Raw genomic sequence first — 12,110 nt, forward strand, 5'->3', positions numbered from 1 at the left:
GAAGATTTAATTGGAAGAATACTTTGAGGGTTTTAGAAGAGTTTTTCCCTGTGGGTAAAAGACACATTTAAAAGACACATTTAAAGTTAAAGTTGAGTTTTGTCATTATTCTGCCATTTGAAGTCTCAAAGTTGAGCATCATTGGAATCATAAAGATAATTCTCAAATAAGAGAAATTTAAAGTTAGTTATGGTATTGTTATTTTCTGACCAATGTTGGGGATAACAATATTATAATTTTATGAGTTAGAGCTTAAAGTTTAAATCTCTGATAAATTTTGCATCAAAGTGATCAATTTTCAGAGAATAGATAAAGAAATGCTCTTATAATGGAGAAAAGTATTTTCATGTTTCCGCTGCAATAAAGTTGATTATCTTCTAATTAAATTTGAACCAATGGGAGAATTTAATTTTGAGGAGGAAATATATGGTTTTAAAGTTAATTGAGTTTTCCATGCGTTAATTCCATTTTTGCCCAAGGGTGATATGGAATTAATGTAAAAGAAAGATGTTTTATTCTATTTCTGCCCAACGGTGATACAGAATAGAACTTAAAGTTTAAATTTTTGTTTTCTAGACAAAGATTTGCATGTTTTCCTCCTTGAGGGGACAAAAGAAAATCAAACTGAGTACTTGTGACTCCCAAAGAAAGAAGAGCATCGCATGAGAAAGTGTATTCTTCTTAAAGAATAGCTTGAAAAGGAAAGTACTTATGGATATTGATACAAGAAAAAGAGGATAGAGCTATAAGAGATCGTTTTGGGAAACGTCTCATATGTACTCTCTATTAAGAAGAATCCATTTTGAGTTCAGTCAAACTTGTGACAAGTCATGCATGGCTAATTTGACCAACATCGGATTAAACATGTGTGTCATGGAATATTCGGATTTATTTCTGAATTGATGATTGAACTCGAGCTAATCCTGGCACTTATGTTCAGGAAAAGTATGGAATAATACCTCCATGGCGGGGTAAAGTTGGAATAGTGCTTATCCTGCATGGCGGGAGAAAGTTGTGATGACTCATGTGCTTTTGGTGCATCCCATACAGGGGGAGAAGTTTTGGAGTAGCTCTTAAGTTATTATAGAATTAATTGGACACTTCTATTGTGTCACAGTGATTAAGCACTCAATGAGTTTAAAAAGAATAGAAAGTTAGATACGAGCCTCAAGATAAGAATGATAAGCGAGTGTAGCTTGCTAAAGTATTGGTCCTAAAGGACTTTGTTGAGTTCTCGAAGTGAAATAAGGAAAAAGTACTCCCATACGAATTAAGAAATTACTTCGTCTTGCATGACGTAATCATGTGAATGAAGTAATAAAAATTTCCTTATTTACAAGAGTTATGAATAGTTTCCGAAATTGCGACAGAAAAATTCATGCCACATTTCGGGGGGAGGGGGGGAATGTGAAACAGTTAAGAAAGATACACCCCTGTACTTTAGATAATGGAAAATACGATGCATATTATGCATTGAAAGCATAGAGTTGATCTATTAAAGATGAATGTGACCGTCGGGGGGAGTACAACGGTCACTATATTGATACCCCTATGTAAAGAAATAACAAAATTTCATGACTTTTTTACAGTTCCAAAAGGAAGATAGCGTGATTAGCCAGTATTCATGCTCGATGACCCTCACGGATAGTAAGATGGTGCTTACAGAGCACATATATATAAATTCTTTAACAGATGGAACCCAAACAATAGAATTATTGATACGCCATCTTTACATAAGATGGGATAATCTGGGGGAGCATGGTATGTAGAGATCTAAGACTTGAAGAGAAGTAGGAATGCATGCCCACTTCGATGATTCAAGAGCAACAAGTTTCTCATACCTGCTGATGTTGTGTACAACACCTATTGTCAGCTCTCAAAGAAAAAGAGTAATGTAAGGAGGATCTTGTTAGTCCATTGCCATTTGGCAAGAAGGAGCAACAACAGTCCTATATAAAGTAAAGAAAATCAAATGGATGTTGATTTCACCCCATTTGAGGAAGTCATGAGAATTCCATGGGTTAAGTCCATGGAAAAAGAAGTGATTCCTGAAAGAGCCATCACAATAGGTTGTAATGGACCTACAAAACACAATGTGAGTCCAGAGGAAATTTTGAAAGATATAAAGCAAAACTTGTGACAGAAGTTTTAGTCAAAGAGAAGAAAGAAAATGTGGGATACCAAAATAACAAATCCATTTATGGATTGAAGTAAGCCTCGAGATGGTGATATCTAAAGTTCATTGAAATAGTAAGAAAACTTGGGTTTAAAGAGATTAAGGAGGACAATTGCTTTTAAGCAAAATTAAAGAATGGGAAATCTGATTTCCACATCTTAAATGAAGATAACATCCTAATTTCTAGTGGTGGTGTTAATATGCTGTTATATATAAAGAATTGTTCCTCAAGTTTTGATCTCGTTGATGGGTTTTTATTCTACGAATTGAAACTCATCAAGATAAAAGGAAGGGGTATTATGATTACAACAAAGGCATACTTAGAAAATATTCTAAATAAATGAAGTATGCATATGAATAAACCTACACCTATTCCTATCGTCAAGGGTAATAGTTTTGTGAACCTTAGTATTCCAGGAATCAATGTGAGATGAAAATAGTTCCATATGCTTCAGCTATTGGAAGATTAATGAGCACTCAAGTAAAGAATTTACCCTGATATAGTTCGCGTATTCAGGTTATTTTGGCAAAAGTTCAATCCAGATATAGATCACTGGAATGAAATTGGTGGTTGGCCTCATGCTGAGTTGGAAAGAACAAGTACTCCCAGAAGGTTGTGAGTACAAAAATAGAACTTGTGAAGCCAAATCCACAATTGTCAGGTTGTGAGTACAAAAGTAGAACTTGTGAAATATGTAGCCAAATCCACAATTGTCGCTAACTTTCACACCTAGAGTTTTTGTGTGGAAAAGCTCCAAATGAAATAATTATCATCAATGTGATGCAAAGACATAGTATAGTATGATACGAGGCCGAGGGACAGGCAAAATGGTTAAGGGAATATGTACCCAGAGTAGATAATGGTTGATAACCGCGATAACCATTTAAGTAGTTTGCTCCTATGACAACGAGTCAAGTGTGGTGCCAAACACATGACACAAAGTTATACGTTGTAAAGGAGAAAGTCTGGAATCATATTGAAATGAATGGTGAATATAAATGATAGACAAGTGTTCGCGGATCCTCTTATTAAAGGCTTACCGCCTAGTGTGTATATAGAACACAGTCGACATGGGACTATGGTATAGCCTGTATCTTCCGGATAATAAAGGCCCCAAAGTTAAAGGATCTGATTCAGAACAAAAGCATGTATTGTAGCTGTTGAATCTATCGGCAACTGACCGTGACGATGAGACTGCTCTATGCATTAATCTGTGATGAAATTTAAAAAGAAGTAAAAGATATAAAGCTAAAAGTATAAGGTGAGATCAAGGGGAGAATGTTAGAATTGATCTCTACTAGTTGGCCCAACGGCTGACTAATCCCTTAACCTCGCGCCCTGATCGGGGCCCAGCCTAAGACAAGGCTGGTGGGCCCCTATTGCGCAGCCCTATAAAGAGGAGGTGGGGACTGGCAGCTCTGGTTATGAGGTTCACTACAGCCACCATTCTCCACCTCGAAATCCTAATCCGATCTATAGAGAGGGGTTGCCAGCAACAGGAAGCTTCACCAGCTCCGACTTCTACGACTCCGTCGACCCTTCTACGACGCCGTCACTGCCATTGACCCCAACTCTGGCGCTACCACCGAGAAGCCTCTGCACCGCCTGTTGCCGCCCTAGAGCGGACTTACAACACCGAACCAGAGATGGCCGGATCGAGCTCCAGTGGCAGTGATAGTCTCTCCCTTCTCTCCCTCTCCGTGTTCTTGTTTTCCTAGATCTAGGACCTGTTGTAACTCGTGAGGAGAAAAGTTGTACAGAAACCCCCACATGATCTATTCTCTGGTGATCCTAAAGTCTAACAAGTTCGATATATAGCAGTAAAGTGTTGGAGCAACGAATTGGATCGGGCAATGGTTAGTATACAACATAGACACCGCAAACTTCATAATGTATTCTCGGCTCGGGCGGGTGGTCATGATTATCCTGATGGCTCTCATGCCTATGAAGCGTGCGGTTACGAATGCTTGGCTGTGAACTGTGAGGGGGTTTCTATTAAGTGGATTTGTCTTTGCGTCTCGGGGTATTTGTAGCCAAATATTCTCACGTGCGGCTCTCAAACAACCAAAAATTTACTTGAAATAAAGATTGCACCTTGTTTAATTTTGTCCTCTCACCTACTTTCTATTTACTGGAGTGGTCCAAAACCGAGAGCTGACGTACTCAATCTCAATAATCATTTGAAAAAGCACAGTTGAACTTATTAAGTGCATAAACATGAATAGTACTTCATAGTGCATTAAACAGTATATGTAGCGCATTTTTCCTTTAATACAACACCAACCGGTTGGAGAAGCTACACCATGTCATCGGAGGAAATGCAAGAAGGTGTCTCAAAATAAGTGCGCATTACAGAGTCACTATGCGTATTTAAGATATATTTTGTGTACAATGTGCAGCAAAGTGTATATCAAGCATCAATATGAACCCTGGTGCACTTGGGTTTCGAAGTCTGATGATAAAAAAAGATAGTTTTTGGTATGTTCTTAGAATTTATTTTTTATGGTGTCAATAAAAAATTTAATTCTAAAAACTTAAATTAATTTGTGAATTAAAAATAAAAATATAGTTCAAGACATGCTAAGCTAGCCATGGACTGAAGGCTGCATTATATATTGGGCAAGCTAGCCTGGCTGGCGGCAAAAGCTACGGAACGTGGGGACCAAACACGGGCACCCTCTAAGAACAACAAGCGCCGGACATTTTTTACATGAAACGTGCAGGGCCCATTAGCCTTCTGAATTCTGAACTTAGCGTATGTAGTTGGTGGCTGTAGGGACTGGAACTCAAAACCTCCCTATGTGTGCAGGAATGTCCATTATGTTATGATTTTGTGTTGGGGACTAAAAACAATTAAAATAAAAAATCGAATTTATGTACCGTTGAAAAATATAGCATAAAAAATGGTACTAGCTTGTAACGAATCCTAGTTATTAGCAACAATGCTATGGACGACCGGACAGGAGAGATCCAGATGAGAGAGATAAGTAGACGGGACTCGGGGGGACTCTCGGGAGGTGTGCCCGAAAAAAAATGATGTCCAGTTTTTAGTTATGGTGCCTGCGTCAACCCGGGATTAATATTGCCCATTTTAAGCCCGATTGGTGGTTCTAACAGGTACTAAAGGTCCATGGTGCCAATTGGTCCGTTGGAGCCACCAACCGGGACAAATGAGAGGCTCCAACTAGGACTAAATGTCTGTAGCCCCCTGGATACCTAGCTAGTTGTTGGATCTGGAACTAAAGTCTTTATTTATCTCAGATCCAACATCAGCCATGACTAATGTGCAGGCTCAAAGACCCTTACTGAAGTAGCGCACAATCTGATTCTTACATGATTCTCAGAATAAGCACCGATGATAGCTAAACTAAAGGGAAATGAGTACACAAAATATGAGAATAATTAAAAGCAAAGTCTATTATCACATACACGTGCTGTAAAAGGTTGGTTTGAGAGAGGAACACAATCTTGGATCTCTGCTGGTCATACTCTGAAAACTGCACCTAACACTTCATGAAAACTGCACCTAACATTTCACAGAACGGCTGCACGAATTGGCGTCAAAAAACTGCAATTGCATCTTGGACTGATTTGTACACAAGTGTCCTTGCTGCATTCAGGAGGATGTAGCACCTGGAATGAAAAACATCTGCATCAGTTTTCTTCGTTCTTGTACTTGCATCATCATATGATTTGCACTTTTAGCTCAATAGCAGTAAGCTTTGGAGCAACGAATTAGATCAGGCCAATCAGCCAGCTTCAGCTCCAGCTCCAGCTGCTGCTGGGCGCTCCCCTCATAAAAAGTACTGTTGCTACAGTACGGAACAGCCAGCTCTAGCGGCTGAATGGCCCAGCCGAACGCCGCCATATATAAGCGTGAGATGAAGAATGCTTGGTTGTGAATTGCGAGGGGTTTCTGTTTTGGATGTGCCTTGCTTCTCGAGGTATTTGTAGCCAAACTTCTCAAGTGCGGCTCTTAAACAACAAAACTTTACTTGAAATAATAAAGATAAGTTGCTCCTTTCTTTTGTGGTCTCACCTACTTTCTATTTACTGGACTGATCTGAAATTGAGAGCTGACCCAATGGTCATGTGATACATGACAGTTGAACTTAAGTGCATGAACATGAATATTTCAGTGCAAGTAAACAGTACATGTACCACATTTTCTCCTTGAATACAACCAACTAATAGGTTGGACAAGCTACACCATTTCATTGGAGGAAATGCGAATAAATTAGCAATTCAAGCAAACGTGTCTCAAAATAAGTGCACATGCGTAGTGTCACTAATTAACTATGTGTAAGGCATATATTCCCCTTACAACGAGCAAAGTGAACCAGTGATGGGTTTTGCTATGGTACTCTAAGTAAAATATATATATTCATAATTTCATATCAATTTTTGGTCTGAAAAATAAAACAGGTAAAATATCTTGAAACAGGCCAACTACATATATATAAGAAGTAACTAGAAGAAACATGGCATGCTTCTTGTACTTTTTCCCCTAGCATAATACAAATAAATGAGAAGTGACATGTATGACATTTTGGAATGCAAATACAAGAACAAGATTTCGGTGGAAGGCAATTTTTGGAAGAAGTTCAAATTACTACCCCCAAGGATGGCTAAAGTCTGGATAAAACTATTTCTCCGTTCAATTCTGCTCCCTAAACTATATCATTTGGTTCAATTTACCCCTAATATATTTTTCCCCAGACACAAGTTGAATCTGAATTTACGATTTTTCTACGGTTATAATGGGCATCACAACATATGTTGAAAAAAATATATTATGAATTTTCTATCATTATTTTTCCTACAATTTTATATCGTAAGGTTTATTTAATCTATTATTAAATGACATACCCTATCACAATAATGATAAAAGATTCTCGAGATATTTCTTAAAGTATATTATGATATCTACTATCATCCTGCATAAGGTTAACCTAAGACATCACCTATCTATGGATAAATAAAAATGATAAATTTTCTTAACGGGTAAGTTGGACTAAATGTCATAGTTTAAAGGGTAAATTAAATCAAGAAATAGTTTAGGAGGTATTCACACTTTGACAATACTTGAGGGGAGTAATCTAAACTTTTTCCTACAAGAAATGTGCAAACTAGTAGATATAACTAGAACAAGCTAAAAAAACTGTCAATTGTTTGTATGTTTCTTTTTTTTTGTAATGTAACACAAATAAGCAAACCATGACGCATGTAGGTTAAATTTTTTGAAAGTGTAGATGGCACATTGGCACTATGCCACATTTAATCAAAATATGTATCTCCTTGCCGGAAAACTGTTTTGTTTGGAAACAGTGGCTGATGTCTTCGATAACTTCAACGCCCACAGCTACGCAACAAACAAAACTTCCAATTTATTTACACAGCTTTTGGGAAATCCCTCTATTCATAGTATCTGTTGTAGAAAAGACCGTTCAAGGGCCTTTTTGCAAGTACGCCACAGCCGGGGGATTCGTCTATAGGGGCTAATTGAATGGAGTGAACTAATCGTAGGTTTGGACGTCAAATATACAACAGACACTCTCCTGCTTAACACATCCCTGTTATCTGGACTGGACATCTAAGCAGACTGATTACATACACATGCTGTAAAAGGTTGATTTATTGAGACAGAAATAGACTCTTGGATCTCTGCTCATCCTGCTCTGAAAGCTTCAACTTGTATATACTTCACTGAAAGGCTGCACGGATCGGCGTCGGAAAACCGCAATTGTGTCTTAGACTGATTTGGACACAAGCCTCATTGCTGCATTCAGAGGATGTAGCACCTGGAATGAAAAACACTTGCATTATAGTTTTATTCTTGTACTTGGGCCATAAGATTAACACGTACTTTTTAGTTCAACATATAGCATTAAGCGTGTTGGAGCAACGAATTGGATCAGGCAATACAACGAAGAGCCAATGACACTGCAAACTTCATACTGTAGACAGCCAAATTTGGCACCTGCTGAGGCCGACCGGTCAGACCGGTCTGGTTTGTGCAGTCCGAGTAGAATTAGGGTTTTTGTAAAAAGTCCTCATGTAATCTTACTCGTGAAGGGGTACATCTTCCCCGGCCTATAAATATAAAGGCTAAGGCCGATTGAGGTTAAACCCAATCGAATCTATCAAAAACACATATCTCTTTACCTTTTCTCTTTACCCTACTTTTCCAACCTCGACATGCTGTTCTTCTCTCGTCTCCATGGCGTTTGAGGACGCCCTAGCTGGCCTGCCGAGCCTAGGGCAACCCTACGCGTGCTTGACCCGACGGGGTCCCTCCCGGGCGAATGTTTGTCGGATCGTCGTCGTTCTGCATGGCGACCGGTCTGACCGGTCTCCTTGACCGGTCTGACTGCTCCACGCAGGAGGTGCTGCAAGGAGCCCCTCCTCGCGCCGCGCGACCTAGCGTGTTCGTGTGTTGGCCCGTAAAAGGCGTCAACACATTTTGGCGACTCCGCTGGGGACAGATTAATCTGGTTTTTAAACCGATCTAATCTAGTTCTCAAAGAAGATGAGCGTCATCACCGACCTCAACGAAGGCAACATCTCCACATCTATCGAGGAACTCAGCGAGGAGGAGCGCCAAGAGTACTTGGTGGTCAGGGAGCACTTCAAAGCACAATTCTTGAAGGGATTCAAGAGAAATTAGCAAGGCCAGGTCACGAGGGTTCAAGACTTCGTGATGCCCTCCTTCACGCTCAAGAATAAGCAAGTCGAGGTAATAAGCAATGTAAGCACTTCATCTTCCGACTTGTTTAGCCAATTATCATCTATTATGGATAAGAAAATTGCTGATATATATAAGCCCATGAATGATTTAAAAGATCAAATAGATATCATGAAAAAAAGGCAAATTCGTAGATGATAATTGTGCTTTCCAAACTGTTAATTCATCGGCTACGCCAGCATCTGTTCAAGAACCACTATATGGCATGCCGATGAACTATTTTGCAGGGCAAACATCACCATTGCAGCTGGTACAGCCAAATGCGGCTGGATCGGTTACACCGGTCCAACAGACCGGTCAGACCGGTGCGATGGTGGTCAGCCCAGTAACATCTACACCGAACACGTCTACTCTTTGCTCGGCAATCCTTAGCCGAACCAATGAGATGACAAATTGTGTGCAGCCTTCTCCTTCACAAGAATCTGGTTCTCCACATGAACCGATTTTTGTTAATGTACATGAAAATTCTGCGGGGCATGCACTGATAAGTTCGGTTCAAACGATGGTACAAGATAATCCTATAGAACATCGTCTTACTTCTTTAGCACAAGCATCCACGAGTGGTAGATGTAAAGCCGATTCCGCTAGGTTAAAAGAGGATCCGACTAGTGCGATGAAAACTAAATTTGGTGTGGATATAGGTAATTCTATATTATACCAAAAGCCATATCCTGCTAAATTTGATTTAGTTTCTTTTCCTGCTGGTTGGTGTGTTCCTGATTTTGTGAAATTTAGTGGTGATGATAATAGAGCACCTTGGGAGCACACTGACCAATATATCTTACAACTGGGAAAAGCTGGTTTCCATGAGGCTTTGCACATTCGCTTGTTTTCATTATCTTTGACTGGAACCACTTTTTCTTGGTTTTCTTCATTGGCCTCGAATTCTATTCAATCTTGGAATCAGTTGGAATGTAAGTTTCATGATCGTTTTTATAATGGGCACAATGAAGCTAAACTGTCGGATTTGGCATCGGTTAGGCAAGGCCAAGATGAGCCTGCTTCGGATTACTTCCGAAGGTTTAAAGATATAAAGAACCGATGTTTCAATTTAACAGTTTTTGAAAAGGAATTGGCTGATTTGGCTTTTGATGGTTTGCGTTCTTATTTGAAAAAAGAACTCAAAGGCTTTGAGTACTACACTATTAATTATTTGCACATGAAAGTTTTGGGTTTAGAATTTAGACTCCAGAGTGCAAAAGATGCCCATAATACTCATCGGTCCATACATGTCGATTGTAAATCTGATTCGGACGATGAGAAAAAGGAAGCTTATGTTGCTGAATTCATATGGCCATCAGATGCTAAGCCATGTTCTTGTTCATCGCTTAAACCGATTCCAAAGAATCGGCAAGAACAAGCTTGTTTCACTTTTGATGTTTCTAAGTGTGATCGTATATTTGATGAATTGCTTAGAAGCGGAAATATCAAGTTGTCTCATGTCATACCGCCGCTTGAGGAGCTGAAGCGGCAAGCATATTGCAAGTGGCATAATACTTTTTCTCATGCAACTAATGATTGCAATATCTTTCGTCGAAAAATCCAATCGGCCGTTAACGAAGGACGATTGGTAATGTATGAGGTAAAAGATGACAAGGTGTCATTCCCTGTCCATACGATTGATTTGGATAATGTCAAGGTACTCATTCGGCCGGAACAAGCCGAAGGAGCAAAAGGAAAAAATATTATCATTGGCGAGCCAAGGCCGAAAAATGTCAATGACAAGATTCAGGCTAGGGAAGTGACGATGGAGAAGACTCTTGATGGAAAGGAGTCACTGAAGATCACTGTCAAAGCTTCAAGGCCCGGGGGGCAAGAAAGTTCCTCTCAAAAGACGAGTCGGCCTGCAACTCAGGTACGACCGGTCAGACCGGTCGTCTCAACCGGTCAGACAAAAGGCCGGCCCAGAACTTTCAAGCCTAAGCGCCCGGAAGGAGGTACTCAGAAGGTTAATGAGTCAAAGGTGTAGGGGAGTTTTACAAAGCAGAAGCTCACCTTCGCTCAACTACTGAACAAGTACACAAAGGCCGTTCCAAAAGATCGGCCACTAAAAAAAGAACCAAGTTCACCTCCGCGTCAAGGCAAGCGTTCTTCTAGGGGAAAATCCAGCAAGCGTAGGGGTGACAACACTACAGCGTTCCCTCCTCAGAAGATGTGTACTACCACGCCATGGGCATCACCGGCATCGGGTTTTTCCCGTCCTACATGGGGGCATGAAGGAATTTGGATGTATTGTTATCCGATGCTATACCCACCATCTCACCACAGGGAGGAGGATCACAGAAGGCCTGTGTTCGGCAAGGTTTCATGACCAGTGCATGACCAATTGAGATCCAACCAATTAGGTCAGAGGCGGCAGCCTGCACCGGTCAGACCGGTCGCCACTGACCGGTCAGACCGGTCTCATCAGAGACTGGACAAAACTCATTCTCCAAGACAGGTTTATTGTGTCAAGGAGAAGAAAGAAGAGGTACAACCCACTATTGATCCAGAGAAAGCTAAAGCCGATGATGTTATGAAAATTGGCAGTATCAAAGTGGTTGTCAATGATGCGAGTACAAGCCTGATGGTTTTTGGTAAATCGGTAAATCCTTCTATCCAAAGGCTGATCATGGCTAATGATCATGAGGCTAGCAACAGTAACTCGACATCAAAGTACTTTCAACCAAGATGGTGTCCTTCGGGGTTGACTCGTACTCAAAGAAGGAAGCTACAGCGTCTATGTGCTCAGGAGAGGAAGGAAAAAGAGTTCAAGAGGCTGAGGGATAAACAATTCAACCACAACACACCAATGGTACCTCAGGGCAAGGTATGGAGGGTTAAAGCAGTTGACCAGCTAGCACAACTGGTCGAGCCGCCTCAGGCAACCGGTCTGACCGGTACAAGCGACCGGTCTGACCGCCCGGAGCAACCGGTCAGACCGGTTGAGGTTTCAGCAGAACAGAAAGCCGAATTGGCAATGCCATTTTGGTTCCTTGCGATGGAGAAGCACCGCTAGCATTCTCGGTACAAGACAATGAGGAGCTAGTCGATCATGAGGCTACACCAAAAGCACAACTTTATGTAGCTCAATGACATTTAAGTGCTCGGGGGGGGGGGGGGCAAAATATTGGCAAATGATAATTTACCTCATGAAGTTTCTATGCAACAGATCAGTTGCAAGGGGCTCTCAAGACTTTGATTATGTA

The sequence above is a fragment of the Panicum virgatum genome, chromosome 8N (assembly GCF_016808335.1).
Source record: "Panicum virgatum strain AP13 chromosome 8N, P.virgatum_v5, whole genome shotgun sequence".
Lineage (NCBI taxonomy): Eukaryota > Viridiplantae > Streptophyta > Magnoliopsida > Poales > Poaceae > Panicum > Panicum virgatum.